The sequence below is a fragment of the Macaca mulatta genome, chromosome X (genome assembly GCF_049350105.2).
Source record: "Macaca mulatta isolate MMU2019108-1 chromosome X, T2T-MMU8v2.0, whole genome shotgun sequence".
In the NCBI taxonomy this organism is placed as follows: domain Eukaryota; kingdom Metazoa; phylum Chordata; class Mammalia; order Primates; family Cercopithecidae; genus Macaca; species Macaca mulatta.
This window is the reverse complement of record NC_133426.1, coordinates 16,066,537-16,072,964: the sequence shown is the minus strand read 5'-3', so window position 1 is coordinate 16,072,964 and position 6,428 is coordinate 16,066,537. Positions and strand designations below refer to the sequence as shown.

The window sequence follows — 6,428 nt, the reverse complement described above, 5'->3', positions numbered from 1 at the left end:
ACAGACGCTGGCAAGGATATGGAGAAATAGGAATGCTTTTACACTGTTGGTGGGAGTATAAATTAGTTTTACCATTGTGGAAGAGAGTGTGGTGATTCCTCAAGGATCTAGAACCAGAAATACCATTTGACCCAGCAATCCCATTACTGGGTATATACCCAAAGGATTATGAATCATTCTACTATAAAGACACATGCACACACATGTTTATTGCAGCACTATTTACAATAGCAAAGACTTGGAACCAACCCAAATGCCCATTAATGATAGACTGGATAAAGAAAATGTGGCATATATACACCATGGACTACTATGCAGCCATAAAAAAGAATGAGCTCATGTCCTTTGCAGGGACATGGATGAAGCTGGAAACCATCATCCTCAGCAAACTAACACAGGAACAGAAAACCAAACATAACATGTTCTCACTCATAAGTGGGAGCTGAACAATGAGAACAGATGGACACAGGGAAGGGAACATCACACACTGGGGCCTGTAGGGGGGTTGGGAGAAAGGGGAAGAAGAGCATTAGGACAAATACCTAATGCATGTGGGGCTTAAAACCTAGATGACAGGTTGATAGGTACAGCAAATCACCATGGCACATGTATACCTATGTAACAAACCTACACACTTAGTACATGTACCCCAGAACTTAAAGTAAAATAATTTTTTTTTAAAGTTGCCTAAGTAGAAAATATTCAAGGAGCTTAAAATTTCAAAATGTGGAAGATCCTATGCATTTGAGGAGTGCAAATGGTTTTTTCTTATCTTCATTGCTTCATCTGCTAATGTCAAATAAGGAAGCAAAATGGTGGAGACAGAAATTGAATTGAATGATCTTGGTTTAAGTTCCAGCTCTACCACTTAATTAGTTGTAAAGCCTTGCAAGTTTTTTTTTTTTTAATCTCTCTGTGCCTCAGTTTCTTCATCTGCAAAATGGAGAAAATAATAGTATTGACTTTGAGGAATTATTGTGAAGATTAGATGAATTAATACTTGTAAAGCACTTAGAACAGTGCTTGGCACATGGTAGGCACTCAAGAAATGTTGAATATTATTACTGTTTTTTATTTTTTCAGAGACAAGTTCTCACTCTGTTGCCCAGGTTGGATTGCAGTGGTGTGATGATCACTCACTGCAGCCTCAAACTCCTGGGCTCAAGTGATCCTCCTGCCTCATCCTCCCAAAGTGCTGGGATTACAGATGTGAGCCACCGTGCCCAGCCAGTATTACTAACACACTATTGCCTGTTGTTTAGGAAGGCATGAAGAAGCATTTTTGGCTGATGTTGGTGTTGATATTAGCAAAAATATATCCCAATAATTCATGGAATTCAGAGATGTATTGGGAGATAAACTCTATTATTTTTTTGAAAGCAAACACTTTCTATGGTATTGTGTCAGTTAGGATTGAATTTGGCAACAAGTAATAGAAAATGCAACTTTTATGCCTTGTAGAGTTCTCTATCTCTGGAGGCAGGAAGGTCCTGGCATTAATTTTGCAGTTCAACTATAGCAAGGCAAGAGTCTCTTAATTCCCGAGGCCTTTATTCATGGCTGAAAGATGGCAGCTGCAGCTCCAGACACTGGGCAGGAAAAAAGGGGAAAGAGTGGTACAAGCCATATTTGCCCATTTTATCCGGAAAGCAAAATATTTCCTGGAAATCCTTAAAAAAATGTGTTTCTCTCTCATAGGCCAGAATTAGGTTACATGGCCACCACTGGTGGCAAGAGAGACTGGGAAAGCCAACGAGTTCTGTTTCCAGTGCCTAAGTTTGAAAGCAACAAGGGACAAGGGAATTATTGTTGGGTCAGCTAATCAGTGGTACTGGTTTCAGGTAGTATTTGAACTTTTTCTGAAAGTGAACATTTGATCTAGCAAACTGTGGGTTCTATTGTGATTTCTGGCGGGAGCATTCACTCTAACACTCTCATTCTAATAATGCCTGATCCACTAGGCAGTAAATAGTTGTTGACTCAATAAGAACCTGAGAAATGGAAACATAAAGTGGTTGTTTCTTCTGGGTTGCTGTAGTAGTAATCTATGTCTACCTATAAGTTACTCTACAATTTAGTGGCTTAAAAAATAAATATTTATTATGTTAGAGTTTCTGTCAGGAATTTGGGAACTGCTTAGATGGTGGTTCTGGCTTAGAGTTTCCCGTGAGGCTGTGATCACAATGTCAGCCAAAACTGCGGTCATCAGAAGGCGGCTTGCCTAGTTCTGGAAGGTCTCCATCCAAGCTCACTGAAGTGACTGTTGGTCATTAACCTCTGTTGCTCACCAGGTGGGCCTCTCCATATGGCCGCTTGAGTGATATGACAACTAGCTTCCCTGGGAATGCGTGATCCAGGAGGGAGCAAGAGATAGATGCCACAATGCCCTTTATGATCTAGCCTCAGAAGTCATGCAGTATCATTTTTGCCATGTTCTATTGGTCACGCAGGCCTACTCTGATATGATGTGAGGGGGACTACATAAGGGCATGAATACTGTAAAGAAGAGATAACTGGATGCCATCTTGGAGGCTGGCTACCATAGTCAGAGAGCCAGTTGGCAGTGAAATGAGAACGAAAAGTCCAGCTTTTCTGATGATCAACCTGTGACCCATATCACATTCTTATCTTCATTTTTATATTCTTGTTTTCTTGCATCGCTATCAAGAAATATTTTTTTAAAGTTAGAACTAATAATTAGTAAAGGGCATTTTTTATTAAGAACAGTTATCACTTAAATTAGACTATAGCTTCTCCTGTGCTTTGTACAGACACACACACACACACACACACATCCCCATTCACAAATACACAAACATACATACACAGATGTTTTACTATAGCTCAATTTTTGCGAGTATACTTTAGAGAGGACAAAAATTACAGAACTTTTATATCATGTAGCTGAACCCCATAACTGAAACTAAAACAAAATGTTTATTTTCAGTTTTTAATTTTTATGTGTACATAGTAGGTTAGTAGGTATATATATTGATGGGGTACATAAAATATTTTGATACAGGCATGCAATGTGAAATAAGCACCTATGGAGAATGCGATATCCATCCGCTCAAGCATTTATCCTTTCAGTTGCAAACAATACAGTTACACTCTTTTTTTTTTTTTTTTTTTAGTAACAGGCTTAATTCACTTTATTTTTCTTGTATAAAAACCCTATGTTGAGATCGAGACCACGGTGAAACCCCGTTTCTACTAAAAATACAAAAAATTAGCCAGGCGCGGTGGCGGGCGCCTGTAGTCCCAGCTACTCAGGAGGCTGAGGCAGGAGAATGGCGTGAACCCGGGAGGCGGAGCTTGCAGTGAGCCGAGATCGCGCCACTGCACTCCAGCCTGGGCGACAGAGCGAGACTCCGTCTCAAAAAAAAAAAAAAAAAAAACCTATGTTGTAGCCACAGCTGGAGCCTGGGTCCGCTGCACAGAGACCCTGGTGTGGGTCTTGACGAGGTGGTCAGTGAATTCCTGATAGGGAGACTTGGTAAACACAGTCTCCTTCCAGAGGTCAGGGGTCAGGTAGCTGTAGGTCTTAGAGATGGCATCGAAGGTGGCCTTGGCGAAGTTGCCCAGGGTGGCAGTGCAGCCCCGGGCTGAGGTGTAGCGGTCATCAATACCAGCCATCATGAGCAGCTTCTTGGGCACAGGCGCTGAGACGATGCCAGTGCCCCTGGGTGCAGGGATGAGGCGCACGAGCACAGAGTCGCAGCGGCCTGTCACCTTGCAAGGGACAGTGTGGGGCTTGCCGATCTTGTTCCCCCAGTAGCCTCTGCGCACCGGGACAATGGAGAGTTTGGCCAGGATGACGACCCCACGGATGGCGGTGGCCACCTCCTTGGAGCACTTAACACCCAGGCCGACGTGGCCATTGTAGTCCCCGATAGCAACAAACGCCTCAAACCTGGTGCGCTGGCCAGCCCGGGTCTGCTTCTGCACCGGCATAATCTTCAAAACCTCGTCTTTGAGAGAAGCCCCCAAGAAAAAGTCAATGATCTCAGATTCCTTAATGGGCAAAGAGAAGAGGTAGATCTCCTCCAGGGACTTGATCTTCATGTCCTTGACCAAGCGGCCCAGCTTGGTGACGGGCATCCACTCCTTATCCTCGGCCTTGCCTCCGCGAGCTCCGCGGCCTCGGCCCCGGCCCCGTCCACGCTGCGACCCCAGCCCCGGATGCCACTGCCGAAACCTCCGCGGAAGCCACCGCGGTTCCCCATCCCAGGGCCACCAGGGCCTCCAGGCCCCCCGCTGCACCGGCGTCATCCGCCATTTGGTGTTCTCTCGGAAAAGAAGCACAGTTACACTCTTTAAGGTCCATAACTGAAAAATTAAGATAGCTATGTCATCAATAGGGTATACATCTGACACAAGAATTATGCGGTTGGTTTTCTCTTTTATCAGTGAAATAGAAAACAATCAAGAAAAGAAAAGAAACCATCTGCAAGACAGAAGGGAATGAAGTAAAAGGTAATTGAAAGATTTTTAAATGAAAAGAGCAGCTTTTATTTTTTATTGTGGAAAAAACCAAGTTCCCAAGCTATTCTTTTTTGCCTGTGTTTGTATAACAACACAGATTGGTAGAAAATTGCTTGCTCCAGTTGAGTCCTGTAGGGAAAGGAGCCCACACTGAATTTCAGTTTATTACAGTGATATTATTTTCCAAGCATATCTTAAATTCCAAACATATAAATTTGTTTTCAGAGTGACCAATCCTCAATAATTTGAAGAAATAGGCAGTTGTCAATTTCATCCACTCTAGTTTTAGAGCTAAAATAATAACAGGCATGTGCTTTATTTTAAGTGTCCTTTTGTTCCTGTTTCTTCAAAGTCCATCAAAATCACTTTCTGAGTGTACATCAACAATTTGACACCTTTTGAGATAATGAAGGGTGAAAAAAGAAATGATTTATATTTTGTCTGGCCTCTTCCTTATGGAAATATGTATTTCAATTATCTTCAGTTCAAATTGAAATGGATTCCTTTGTGGCCCATATATTTACATTTTTAAAACAAGCGTTCAAATCTAATTGAATACAACTACTCATTGATTTAATCTGAGTATATGAAATGGACCACACTCCAAGGCTATTTTTTTATTCACTGAAAATATCAGGTTTTTTTTTGTTTTTGTTTTTTTTTTGAGACAGAGTCTTGCTGCATTGCCTAGGCTGGAGTGCAGTGGCATGATTATAGCTCACCATAACCTTGAACTCCTAGGGTCAAGCGATCCTCCTGCCTTGGCTTCCCAAAGTGCTGAGATTATAGGCATGAGCCAGAAATACCAGTTTTTGAGAAAGGAAAGAAACTAACATTAATAGAGCAGCAAATATGCAGTTAAGGGCTGTGTCAGGCAATGTTTATATTTTTTCAGTTTGAAATATCTTGGTATAGTGAGCCAGTTATTGTCTAATTCATACTGGAAGAACCGAGGCTCAGAAAAGTTCGATTTTTCACTCATTGAGTGACTGTTCCTTAAGCTCTTGCTCTAAGTGATATGTACTATACTGGGTGGTGGAAGTATAGTGGTAAACAGAACAAGACCACACAGCTAGTAAGTGGAAAAGCTATAAGTAGGACCCAGATGGTTCCAAAGTCTAGTATCCCTTCATTTCATTATATTTGTACACAAATAGCTGTGACACAAGGAAGAATGTATAACTGATTATAAAGGGGTAAATACTAACATTTTTTGAGTGCCATTTATCAGTCATTATTCAAGATACTTGCCTTTAGTGTATACAACACTTAAAAACACCCTATAAGTTAAATTCATATTCCATTAACCAATAAAAAATTGAGGCATAGAAGGGTTCAGATTGTTACTTGTGGTTGCTCAGCTATTCAGGGGTGAAAAATTATTTGAGGCAAAGGAAGACAGTTTATTTGTAGCAAGAGTCATCCAATAATTTGCCTCATGTTCAAGTCAACCAGAGTTGGTTTCTGTTGCTTACAGCTAAGGAAACCTAAGTGATTGATACACTCTCCTGGCTGATTCATTATCACTGCGGATCCTGGGTAACTCTGTAAGCTCATCATCTGAAAGTTAAAAGAAGAGGCACTCTTGTTTTCTAGAAGCAGGCTATTCATGTGAGTCCAATTCACATCGTCAGTTTAAATTTTATGCCGTTCAGATAATCACAGAGACAATCCAGAATTCTTGGTGCCAGAAAAAAATTCATCCCTACCCGGATGAACTACTATAGATGGGTTCCCAGAAGAAACCTGTAATTGATACACTGGCTTCTCCAGGTCATTTGACTATGAACCAAAGCCCTTCTGAAACATGTTTAAATTCTGATTTCTTAACTCAGAAGGTACACAGGGCTGGTTTTCAACCTTGAGGTCCCAAGTCATTTCCAAGGTCACAGTGGAGTTTAATGGTAGGGAGCAGGGTTGGCTTCACGGGTGTGCAGCCTGTG

The 6,428-nt window shown here is 41.6% G+C and overlaps 1 pseudogene across 1 annotated transcript; it reads right to left on the bottom strand.

The window, feature by feature from the left end:
- Positions 1-3,102: 3,102 nt before the first annotated feature.
- On the bottom strand, positions 3,103-4,302 carry LOC713514 (small ribosomal subunit protein uS5 pseudogene; annotated as a pseudogene). Its single transcript, XR_013412853.1, has 2 exons — positions 3,400-4,302; positions 3,103-3,174 (listed from the first exon to the last, which is right to left on the bottom strand). The product of XR_013412853.1 is annotated as a small ribosomal subunit protein uS5 pseudogene (transcript).
- Between the last annotated feature and the right edge of the window lie 2,126 nt (positions 4,303-6,428).